The sequence below is a fragment of the Macaca mulatta genome, chromosome 5, assembly GCF_049350105.2.
Source record: "Macaca mulatta isolate MMU2019108-1 chromosome 5, T2T-MMU8v2.0, whole genome shotgun sequence".
NCBI lineage: Eukaryota > Metazoa > Chordata > Mammalia > Primates > Cercopithecidae > Macaca > Macaca mulatta.
This window is the reverse complement of record NC_133410.1, coordinates 52,454,652-52,468,256: the sequence shown is the minus strand read 5'-3', so window position 1 is coordinate 52,468,256 and position 13,605 is coordinate 52,454,652. Positions and strand designations below refer to the sequence as shown.

Genomic DNA, 13,605 nt, shown 5'->3' with positions numbered 1-13,605 from the left:
AGCTAACAACCTAACATCTCAATTAAAAGAACTGGAGAACCAAGAGCAAACAAACCACAAACCTAGCAGAAGACAAGAAATAACCAAGCTCAGGTCAGAACTGAAGGAGACAGAGACATGAAAAACCCTTCAAAAACAATCAATGAATCCAGGAGTGGGGTTTTTGAAAACATTAATAAGACTACAAGCTAGACTAATAAAAAGGAAAAGAAAAAGGAATCAAATAGACACAATAAAAAATGATAAAAAGGATATCACCACTGACCCCATAAAAATACAGACACCCAGCAGAGAATACTATAAACACCTCTATACAAATAAAGTAGAAAGTCTAGAAGAAATTGATCAATTCCTGGACACATATACCCTCCCAAGACAGAACCTCAAAGAAGCTGAATCCCTGAAGAGACAAATAACACGTTCTAAAATTGAGGCAGTAATAAATAGCCTACCAACCAATAAAAGCCCAGGACCAGATGAATTTATAGCTGAATTCTACCAGAAGTACAAAGAGGAGCTGATATCCTTTCTTCTGAAACTATTCTAAACAATTGAAAAGAAGGGACTCTTCCCTAACTCATTATATGAGGCCAGCATCATCCTGATACCAAAACCTGGCAGAGCTACAACAAAAAAAGAAAACTTCAAGCCAATATCCCTGATCAATATCAATGCAAAAATTCCCCCCAAAATACTGGCAAACTGAATATAGCAGCATGTCAAAAAGCTTATCTGCCACAATCAAGTTGGCTTCATCCCTGGGATGCAAGGCTACTTCAACATATGCAAATCAATAAACATAATTCATCACATAAACAAATCTAAAGACAAAAACCACATGATTATCTCAACAGATGCAAAAAAAAAGATCTTCAATAAAATTCAACAACCCTTCATGTGAAAAACTCTCAACAAACCAGGCATTGAAGGAACATACCTCAAAATAATAAGAGTCATTTATGACAAACCCACAGCCAATATTATACTGAATGGGCAAAAGCTGAAAACATTCTCACTGGAAACCTGTAAATGACAAGGATGCCCTCTCTTACCACTCCTATTCAACACAGTATTGGAAGTTCTGGCCAGGGCAATCAGGCAAGAGAAAGAAATAAAGCGTATTTGAATAGGAAGAGAGGAAATCAAATTATCTTTGTTTGCAGATGACATGATCCTATACTAGAAAACCCCATTGTCTCAGCCCAAAAGCTTCTTATGCTGATAAGCAAATTCACCAAAGTCTCAGGATACAAAATCAATGTGCAAAAGTCACAAGCATTCCTATACACCAACAACAGGCAAGCAGAGAGCCAAATCATGAATAAACTCGCATTCACAATTGCTACAAATAGAATAAAATACCTAGGATACAGCTAACAAGTGAAGTGAAGTTACTCTTCAAGAAAAACTAAAAACCACCGCTCAAATAAATCAGAGAGGACACAAACAAATGGAAATACATTCCATGCTCATGGATAGGAAGAATCAATATCATGGAAATGGCCATACTGCTCAAATTAATTTATAGATCCAATGATATTCCTATTAAACTAGCATTGGCATTCTTCACAGAATTAGAAGAAATTATTTAAAATTCATATGGAAACAATAAAGAACTTGTGTAGCCAAGACCTTCCTAAGCATAAAGAACATAAGCATAAAGAACAAAGCTGGAGGCATCATGATACTGGACTTCAAACTATGCTACAAGGCTTCAGTAACCAAAACAGCATGGTACTGGTACAAATACAGACACATAGACCAACGGAACAGAATAGAGAACTCATAAATAAGACTACACATCTACAACCATCTGATCTTTGACAAACCTGACAAAAGCAAGCAATGGGGAAAGGATTCCCTATTTAATAAATGGTGCTGGGAAAACTGGCTAGCCATATGCAGAAAATTAAAACTGGACCCCTTCCTTACACCTTACACAAAAATTAGCTCAAAATGAATTAAGACTTAAATTTAAAACCCAAAATGATTTAAAAAAAAAAATCCTAGAAGAAAATCTAGACAATACCCTTCAGGACATAGGCACTGGCAAAGATTTCATGACGAAATCCCCAAAAGCAATTGCAACAAAAGCAAAAATTGACAAATGGGATCCAATTAAACTAAAGAGTTTCTGCACAGTAAAAGAAACTATCATCAGAGCAAACAGGTAACCTACAGAGAGGGAGAAAATTTTTGCAATATATCCATCTGACGAAGGTCTAATATCCAGAATCTACAAGGAACTTAAGCAAATTTACAAGAAAAAAACAAATGACCCCATTAAAAAGTGGGCAAAGGACACGAACAGACACTTCTCAAAAGAAGACATTCATGTGGTCAACAAACATTTGAAAAAAAAAGCTCAACATCACTGATAATTAGAGAAATGCAAATCAAAACCACAATGAGATACCATCTCACATCTGTCAGAATGGTGTTTATTAAAAAGTCAAGAAATGACAGATGCTGGCAAAGTTGTGGAGAAATAGGAATGCTTTTACACTGTTGGTGGGAATATAAACTAGTTCAACCATTGTGGAAGACAGCATGGTGGGTACTGAAAGATTTAGAACCAGAAATACCATTTGACTCAGCAATTCTATTACTGGGTATATACCCAAAGGAATATAAATCATTCTATTACAAAGATACGTATGTTCATTGCAGCACTATTCACAATAGCAAGGACATGGAATCAACTAAAATGCTCATCAGTGATAGACTGAATGAAGAAAATGTGATACATATATACCATGGAATACTATGCAGCCATCAAAAGGAACAAGATCATGTTTTTTGCAGGGACATGGATGGTGCTGGAAGCCATTATTCTCAGCAAACTAATGCAGAAACAGAAAACCAAACATCACATGTTCTCACAAGTGGAAGCTGAACAATGAGAACATATGGACATAGACGGGAACAATACACACTGGGGCCTGTCAGGGGGTGGGGTAGGGGGAGGAAGAGCATGAGGAAAGATAGTTAATGCATGCTGGGCTTAGGTAATGGGTTGATAGGTGCAGCAAACCACCATGGCACATATTTACGTATGTAACAAAGATGCACATCCTGTACATGTACCCGAAACTTAAAATTAAAATTAAAACTAAAAAGAAATTTCTCCTGGGCTGACACCTTTAAGTCTAATATTGTTTATTTATGTAATTGTTCTCAATATAGATATTTAATAATTTAAAAATTGTGCTTAAATGCTATGTTGTCATTAATACGTTTTAAAATCTATTAAAGGGAGACAAAATTATGCCAATATTGTAAAAAGAAAATGCTTTGTGCATGAGTACTTATAATGTATATTATATAATTTTAGTGTTAAATAATATAATACAATGAAAATGATATAATTTATATAGCATGTTACACACACATGCACACACACACACACACAAACACATATATAATGTTTAAAGAACAAGAAAAAGAAGATTGAGAGAAAATCCACCAAAAAAATTATAGTAATTCTCTGGGTAATCGAATTGGATATGGTTTTTATTTTCTTCTTTACATTTTTCTCCGTTTTTCAAACGTTTTATATTGATAAAACATTGCATATCATCAGAGGAGACAAATTATTATTTTTAAATGTCCCTTGGGAGCCAATAACACATGTTTGTTTAAACATTTCCAGGCTTTAAAAAACCCTCCTTTAATATAGCCATGACATTTTCTTGCAATATGCATGTTCACACAACTTCTTTCCCCTCTAGACTTTATTATCTTAACATCTGTGATTTACTTGTTTTTATATTCCTACCTACTCAGCTATTTATTATACATAGTAAATGCTCAGTAAATGTTTGTAGGATAAGATAATACACATTTATGAGTAAATGCAACTAGGCCATTTTTAAATTCAGACTTAGTTAAATAACTCTACTTTTGTTGTCTTTTCCCAAACTTATTGGTTCATTTTCCTTACTAATTTTAAGTAAAATTTAAACTCTTTCCAAAACGTTTAATTTTATTTTCATAAAAACAAAACCCTTTTCTTTTTGTAATCATTTCTTCTTTGGTTTCCCCACTATTCTATTAAATTACATAGTTATAATAATGAGTTCAAATGGCACGAACAGGCTAAGTTTCAAAACAGCAGACTATTGGGGAGCATACGCCTCAATGGTGGAAGAAGTGAGGGAGTGAACTAGAAAGTGGCACAAGGGCAGTAATTGTCCAACATCCAAGGGACATTTCTGTGGGTTTTTTTTTTTTTTTTTTTTTTTTTTTAATTGGAGCAAGTAAGCAAAGCGGAGTTCAGTTAAGAGAGCTCTGACTTGCTTGCATCAGGCCACCTGCTTTGCCTTTTGAGAGCATGAGCACCCTGTGCATTATGAGCATTTGCTCCTGATTTTCGGAAGCAAAATGAAATGGCTGAAAAACAAGAAACAGAAGAAACTAAACTAAACAGAAGAAATAAGAGCTCAAATTGTGTGTGTATGTGTGTGTGTGTGTGTGTGTGTGTGTTTCTGGCAACTGAAAGAGTTAAATTTTAGAAAAACAAATCAATTAGATGTAAGAGGGAAAAAAACTTCTAGTCACTTTGTTACAAAAATATCCCACATTCTGGGAAACTGGCCCAAAACCTAGGAAGATTTGGATTTCATATTAGACAAGCAGCATCAGCCACAGAAGAACTTTCTAGTAAAAAAGTGTGCATAGAAAAAAGGTTGGAATTAGTTGAAAGAGAAAAATTGAAAATAAACAGGGAAGGCCGGGCATGGTGGCTCAATGCCTGTAATCCCAGTACTTTCGGAGGCCAAAGCAGGTGGATCACCTGAGGTCAGGGGTTCGAGATCAGCTTGACCAACATGATGAAACCCCATCTCTACTAAAAATACAAAAATTGGCTGAACATGGTGGTGTGTGTCTGTAATCCCAGTTACTCAGGAGGCTAAGGCAGGAGAATCACTTGAACCCAGGAGGCGGAGCTTGCAGTGACCCGAGATCGCGCCATTGAACTCCAGCCTAGGTGACAGAGCGAGACTCTGTCTCAAAAAAGAAAAGAAACAGGGAGGTCAGAAATCATAACTCCAGTTTGGTTTATGCCTATATTGCCATCTTAAATATAGTGTTTGCATGCTTAGGTTTAAATGGTTTGATAGATATTTCCCCCAAAAAGTAACAGTTTAGTTACAACTTTGATTAAGAGCTTAAGCCTTGTCGTTTGAATTCTGTAACCATCCTAGTACTCCTAGAATATGTGCCCCATCAACACTTCAGAATTTAATTTTGATGAGTAAATAAAACTAAACCTAGGTATAAACCTAGGTACAGAGCAACCATAAACATCACAATTACACACACATATACATACAAAAATTCATAGATTAAAATTGTTTATCCATTCCTTCACTTGAGTTGAGGATAATCTCAGGGAAAGTGTCTTCTTCATTTAACATTGAGCTGAATTTGTTTATTTTTCCTTTGCTGTACCTCGCATTTTCCTTGATTATATATTATTAAGTTATATTATTAGAAATTGTTTAGAGTATTGAAGAAGTGTTTTGAAAGACAAATTATTTTCTAATGAAATCAGCACTATTTCTTGCAGCAAATTGCTGGATATTACAGATGTGACTCATGAAATACCTGTCAACAGATGAGGAAAGAAATCTAATTGTGTAAAGGGTGGAAGGTACATATATCTTGTTTTGTAAAAAGAGACTACATAATGTTCAGAAGAAGTTTTAAGACCTCTACATAAACCAAGGTGCTATTTTAGTAATGATACATACATAAAATAATTTCAAATCAATCACTAAATCATATACAAACATATTTGGACAACTCATCTGACCTATAATTGTTTTAAAGAAAAATGTACAATATAGTCATAGTTGTTTCCATGCCTAGAAAAATGTGGAAAAATTCAAATGTAAATATTTGATAGATTTACTTTGCTGATACGATGTTTGTTCTACAAAGAAATGGGACAATAATAAACATTGCTAGGAGTAAGGTATGGTTGAAATTTGTTTTAATATTTACTCTTAACCCTTTTTCTGTCCTTTCCTTATTGTGTTCTATCTTTTTTTCTTTCTTTACTTTTTCTTTCATCACAATGCAAACTCTATAAAAGCAGACACTTATCGTCAGAAACTGTGCTTTCTTTTATACTTTACCTTGAAGTAATAATGCCATTTAAACATGTAATCAACTTTTTTCCTTATCCAAAAATATCCATCCTTACACCAAAAGCACAATAATAAAAGAAAAATATAGATACATTGGTGGTTATCATCAAAATTAAAAACTATTGTAAAACAAAGGACACAGTCAAGAGAGTGAAAGACAACCTATAAAATGAGACTAAGGTTTTTTCAAATTATGTATTTGATAAGGGACTCATATCCAGAATATACAAAGAACTGGTACAACTCAATAACAAAAAGACAAACAACCCCATTTGAAAATGGACGAAGGATTTGGATACACATTTCCCCAAAGAAGATACACAAAGGACCAGTAAGCATATAAAAAGATGTTCAGCATCATTAGCCATCAGGGAAATATAAATCAAAATCATAATGAGACACCACTTCATACCCACTAGGATAGCTATAATCAAAAAGTCAGATAACAACATGTATTGGTAAGCCTATGGAAAATTGGAGCTCTCATATACTGTTGGTAGGAATATAATATGAATAGCCACTTTGGAAAACAATATGGCAGTTCTCAAATGGTTAAACATATAGAGTTATACAATCCAGCAATTCCACTCTATATAACTAATATACAGCAATAACTATATATTAGTTATATACCCCAAATAAATGAAAACACAGGTTCACAAGACAACTTGTACATGAAGGTTTATAGCAGCACTATTCACAATAGTCAAAAAGTGGAAACAACCAAAATGCCCACCAGTTGATGACTGGATAACCAACTGTGGTAGATCCACACAATGGAATATTATTTGACAATAAAAAAGGATTAAAACACTGATACATGCTGTAACTTGGATGAACCTTGAAAACATTATACTAAGTGAAAGAAGCCAGACACAAAGGACCATGCATTGTACGATTCCATTTATGTGGAATGTCAAAAATAGGCAAATCTATAGAGTCAGAAAGTAGGTTTCTGGTTAGTGGGTTTCCTATGGCTAGATGGAGAATGGGGAAATTAAATAATTTTAAATAAGTTAATTATATAAGCTTAAAAAAATACCTCCTTTTTCTAGAAACAGATAAAGGATATTGCTACAATATCTCTTGTAGCAAGATATTGGTAAGCCTGCAATTTGTTGCAAACTCAATGTCATGAGTTCTTACACATTTGTGTACTGACCTGTCCCTGGTAGTGCAGAAGCTCTGAATGTAGCCTCAGAAGCACTAGGTTTTGTGTCTTGTATTCCTCTTACTAGATGACCTTGAGAAATTCACTTAACTTTTTCAAGTCTTATTAGACAGAGATCATAATAACTAACTCACAGACACATTGTGACTAAATGATATGACATCGGTCAGAAGGCTTATCAACTATAAACTACTATACAAATGTAAGTGGTTGCTATTGTCAGTTCTATAGACTCAAGGCCTTGAGAAGTCAGGCCCAAAGGGACCCGACTCAAATCACTCAATTATACCAAATACAGGAGCCAAAATATTTTTTTCCATAAGTTATTGGGGTACAGGTGATATTTGCTTGCATGTTTAAATTCTTTTTTTTTTTTTTTTTTGAGACGGAGTCTCGCTCTGTCACCCAGGCTGGAGTGCAGTGGCCAGATCTCAGTTCACTGCAAGCTCCGCTTCCCGGGTTTACGCCATTCTCCTGCCTCAGCCTCCCGAGCAGCTGGGACTACAGGTGCCCGCCACCATGCCCAGCTAGTTTTTTGTATTTTTTTAGTAGAGACGGGGTTTCACCGGGTTAGCCAGGATGGACTCGATCTCCTGACTTCGTGATCCGCCCGTCTCGGCCTCCCAAAGCATGATTAAATTCTTTAGTGGTGATTTGTGAGATTTTGGTGCACCCATCACCCGAGCCAAAATCTTAATCTACAGTGAGAGATCACACTGCCAAGCAGATCGAATCATGCCAGTCTGTCTACTCATTTCCTTCCAAGGAAAGAAATCTATTTGAGAAACCCAGTTGCCATCAGAAGGTTGCTTAGAGAGTGTAAAAACAGGGCCAAGGAGTTGGATTATCCTGGGAGCATTATGAAGATAAAGCAAACTAATGGACCACTTTCCTGCCCTGTGGCGATAGATCTGTCAAACAGACCAAACGCCCTTCTTTCTTTAATGCAGTAGACTGCTCACAAATCCACCCTTATACCTCTATTTCTCCAGGTAATACTCCTCCCACTCTGATTATTTTTAACTACCTCCACTTCAGCACTCTTCATTTCACACATTGTTATAACAAGCCAATTCCCAATTTCCAACTCCTTTTGTATTTATTGCATTTTGCGGTAGACTGCTTTCCTGGTGACAATTGGTAACATAGAATTCCTCACAGTCTCTATAGAAACTTTGATCTAAGCATTTCCCAGAGAAAGCTAATCTCACTATATGGTGTGGCTTCTTTTCTGATCCAGTTGTCTTGTCTTCTTCCAAACAACTTATCTCCAACCTGAAAAGTACTCTATAAGTGTGCATTATTATGATCACTGTTAGTTATGCAGGTCAGTACCTTAATGTTTGGTTACCATGGCATGATTAGAACCTTCTGGTAAAACACAGTCCTCAATGTCTCTAGCTTTTCTGCCTTCCTGGCAAACACGTACTACCATTTTCAAAAATCAGCTTTGCTTAGAAAAAAAAAATGTCTATGGTTATAAAAAACATTCAAGTCATTGGATCATTCTTAGTCTCACTGAAAGTTCTCTACTATTCTAAAATTAAAATGTAGTTATTAACAGATTTACTGAGTGTGTCCAGAAATATAGATATTATTATGCATCTCACATGGCATAGTGGAGAGAAGGTAGATTTCAGAGGCAGAGAGTTAGTTTTATATTCTGACACAGCCTCTTAATGAGTAATGTGTCTTGGTCCAGTTACTTAACCACTCTGAACTTCACTTTATTTATCCATTACAAATATCTCATTGAGGGTATCCTGCAACAGTGAAAAATAAAGTAAGATAGCAAGTAAAGTAATTGGTATGTTGTAGGTACAACATAAAAGATAGCTGTTATTATTGGGGACTTTGCATTCTTTAAAGAGGCCTCTATCTTTGTGACTTTAAAATCAGTGTTGGTCTTGGCTTGCTAGGTAACCTTCAGAAAGCCTGGGTCTTTCTGTTCATTATTTGAAAAGTAAAGGGAAAATGACATTTTTCATGTTTAAAAGTAATAACAGTGTGGTTACATAAGTTTTCCTCAGCCCACTGAATTTTTTTCTTATATATTTCAAAAAAGTGTCTCAGTGCATTATAGAACCCAAGTAAGGTTTATAGGGCAGACGCTTAAGAAATGACCTTCTATGTCGAGAAACACAAACAGTATCTGTATGAATTTTCTCATCTGATCTCACCTACTATTTCAGGAGAGAGAGCAGGAGAAAGAGAGTAGCTCACAGCGTTACAGGCCTCTGACTTCAAAGCTTCTTAGTTTTAAAACTGCTGTTTGACTTGGAAAAACCATGGTCGGATGCTTAGGCTTTTAAAAAATCAAACACCATTTAAAAGTCCTGCTAACTGCATTCCCTGGGTTTTATAACCTGATTCTTTTCCAGAAAGGAAAGAATGGTCTGTGAAAGGAATACTATGTAATGAAGCATTTTTAGTGAGTCAAATTTTTTACTTTCTAAAAGTGCTCTGAGTGTTGATGACACTAGTGCAACTCTTCCACTGAATAAAACAGATGCAGAAAACAGAAAAATCTAAGAGGAGAGGCCTGGTGCAGAATACCAAATATAAGACAGTCCTAAATGAAGCAAAGGGAATTTTTCAAATTTCTTCTTTTTAAGATGATGTTCTCTGGGTTCTTTATGTTCCTGGGCTGGCCTTTTAGGTCTCTTGAGCCTGTCCTACCCCTGCCATAGCATCTCAGTCACTCAAAGGAAAATTGCCTCCTTATTTTCCATCGACCCCTTGGATTAGTCTGCTAAGGCTGCCATAACAAAATATTATAGCCTGGGTGGCTTAAACCACAGAAATTTATTTTCTCACAGTTGTTGAAGCTAGAAACCCATGATCAGGGTGTCAGTATGGTCAAGTTCTAGTGAGGGCATTATAGATGTCCTTGCTTATCTATGTCAACCGTCTCACTGTGTGGTTTCGTGACCTCTTTGTGCACACAGAGAGAATGGAAGCAAGCTCTCTCTGACGTCTCTTCTTATAAGGGCACAAATCTCATCAAGAGGACCCCACCCTCATGATTTCCTCATAACCTATTACCTCCCAAAAGGTTCCACCTCCAAATATCATCATGTTGGAGGTTAGAGCTTTTTGTTGTTGTTGTTGTTGTTGTTGTTGTTGTTTGTTTTTTTGAGACGGAGTCTCGCTCTGTCGCCCAGGCTGGAGTGCAGTGACACCATCTCGGCTCACTGCAAGCTCCGCCTCCCAGGTTCACGCCATTCTCCTTCCTCAGCTTCCCCAGTAGCTGGGACTACAGGCGCCTGCTACCATGCCTGGCTAATTTTTTGTATTTTTAGTAGAGATGGGGTTTCACTGTGTTAGCCAGGATGATCTCAATCTCCTGACCTCGTGATCCGCCCAACTCTGCCTCCCAAAGTGCTGGGATTACAGGCGTGAGCCACGGCGCCCAGCAGAGGTTAGAGCTTTAACATGGGAATTTGGGGTGGAAAATAATTCAGTCTACAGCACTCCTCTAAACCTCTCCCTACCATATCACTTTACTGAAATTTAATGACTTCATGGTTTATTCTGCCTTATAGTGTGACAGTCACCAGATAAAGTGAACTGATACACTTACGGGAGTTAAGTAGAAAAGCTAAACCCCACACCAGGTTTAAATTCTGAATACAAAAGGGTCAGTGGCTTATTGTTCAAAAGGTTTTACATAATAACTTTACTTTAATGAATTTGCCAATGTTCAGAGACTGGTCTTCAGTCTTCTAGACTCAGAAATCAGATTTTTGTAGATCCAGCTTTCAAAATCCAACCTCTAATGAGAAAACTCACATTTCCATAGCTCACAAAACTTTTGTGCAAATAATGCCAATATATTTGTAGACAATGATAAATAAAAGCTCTCACACACACTAGAATATTCACATTGACACAGACTCCAAATTCTAATGTGTTTTTCTTGGAAAGTCAACTTATAACCAGAAAGCTGCTTGCTAAACAAGAATTCAGAGGACAAGAGATTATCTGCATAATTAAAATGTCTAGTATCATGAGGCTAAGCAAGCCTGATCTATCCACGCTCCCTGTAGAAATATCCTTAACCCTAAAGGATCATGAGAAACAGTCGATTGGCAGGACCTTCTCTTCCTGAAATATGCCCAGATTGGGCCTCCCAAGTCACTCTGATTGGCCACACTTCTGTTGCTAAATTATATCACAGATGATGAAATTCTCCAGTCTTGCTCAGGCCTGGGAGCCACTGCACCTTCTTTGTAAGGATATTATAATGTGAGAGTTCAGGACAAGGGCTTGAGAGCTAGACGATCTCAGTTCTGCCACTTTCTGGCCATGTGACCCTGAGGACTTCATTGAAAATGTCCAAAAATCAGTTTCCTCCATTGCAATATTAAGAAAATAACCTCACTTAATTTGCAAAATTGTTGTAAGGATTATGTATGTAATAATTTTCACAAATTAGCCTTAGCAAATACTAAAAGAATCTTACCTATTATTTAGCGGGAATTTACAACTCTGTTTAAATTCATTATCTGATTTTGTAGTGTGACTCCCAGGGCACAATCTCATTTGTCTTATTTCCAGCTTCCTTGCAGCTATGGTTTATCTCATATTTGCTCCTGGAACCTATCTATCATACTGATTATAGAGACATGTGAATAACTCTTTCTAGAGTACACACTGACTTTTCTGTCCAGTGACAGAGGGCTGCAGGAGAAACCATTACTTACTACTTGTCTAGGACAGGAGTGGAGAGTTCAGGCCACAAAGAGAGAGCATCACTGTGGAAAGTTTGTGATAGTGTTGAAAGGAGGCAGCAGAAGATACTATAGAGGTAAAAGGCAGAAGTAAACTGCTTATGTTCTCATGGGTTTGCCAAAACCCGTGATTACCTCTTTCCTTTATTGTATGCTTTCTTTATTGCAAAATATACTATATCTATCCAAAAGTATGTATCCTGGCTTTGTTCATAATTGTTTCCTTGCTTTTGTTTATATTTTTGCTACCTTAATATAGGTCCCTAGCTATTTTAGTCTGTTTCTGAACTTTACATAAATGTAATCACACATTATTTTGTGATTCCACTTCACTCACTTGGAGCCCGAAGAAGGCAGCATGATACAGAGTAGAAACAGCTGCAAAGTATGACCACCGGGCCTTGGGAAGCCCATGGACTGCCCTGCACCAGCATGTTGTCCTGTTGTTCTGACCGGGAACCGAAGCAGCTCAGAATGCTGGACTTCAAAGAGCTTTGTTCCTGCAGTCAGGGATTAGAAACCCTAAGCAATGACCCGTTAGGGGACATAGGACCAAGAAAATGTCAGTAGTTGTCACAGGGTGAATAACTTGCCTGCTTTGTCTTAAGTTTTTAACTTTCATCCATGATATTGGATGTAGTTATAGTTCATTCATTTTCATTACAACGTGGTATCTCGTTCTATGAATATAACAGATAATTTATCTATTCTACTTTTTATAGAAATTATTTTGATTCTCCAGTTTCTTTACAGATCATATAAATGTTTCTCCTTTTACTAATGATTTTCATGGAGAGGAACAATTCTAAGTCTTAAATCAATTTTTGAGGCCTTATTTTGGCAAGGGTCTCTATATATTATTTTATATATATAAGAATAATTAAGATTATTAACATAATTTTTAAAAAGTATTGAGGTTCTAGTTTTATCTATTTTGAAGAATGCTTCTTTAAACATGCTTGTACATGTCTGGGGTGAATCTATAACAAAAGAATCAAATGGACATTCTAAAATTTTAAAATGTAATATATGAAAGTAAGAATGCAACAGATTGATTTAAACAGTCGATAGGACACAATTTCCATTAACTGAAAGACAGATCAATGCAAAGGACTCAAACTAAAGTATAAAGAGAAAAAGAACTGGTGGGATTTTAAAAAAAAAATGCAGAAAATCTCCAATGTTGAATTATTCGGCCTGACCTAGTCCCAGCCAGTCAAAGTGCTAATATTCCCTTAGTCACAGGATTGAATCAAGTGTTGGCATGCAGTTTGTTTTGGTGCAAGCAGAGTTAATTTTGGAGCTTAGTTTTGAACCACTGGGATGTGATGCTCTCTTTTCCATTGAACTTGAACCTGAAATTTCAGTGTTAACCTGGAACTTCTGGGCAAGTGTCTAGTTAGGGTCAAGAGAGAAGAGTAACTAAGTCCTGATAAGATCATTTGAGACCCTGGAGAGAGCTACAACAATCCTATCCTTGACTGTTCTATTATGTGAGCAAATGTTTCTACTCTTGTTTTAGATCTGTTAGAGTTGGTTTTGGACT

The 13,605-nt window shown here is 36.4% G+C and overlaps 1 non-coding gene across 1 annotated transcript; it reads left to right on the top strand.

Annotated features, from left to right (window-relative positions):
- Window positions 1–12,792: 12,792 nt before the first annotated feature.
- On the top strand, window positions 12,793–12,908 carry LOC114678637 (U5 spliceosomal RNA). The gene has a single exon (XR_003730052.1). It is a non-coding gene; the product is annotated as a U5 spliceosomal RNA (small nuclear RNA).
- Window positions 12,909–13,605: the final 697 nt, after the last annotated feature.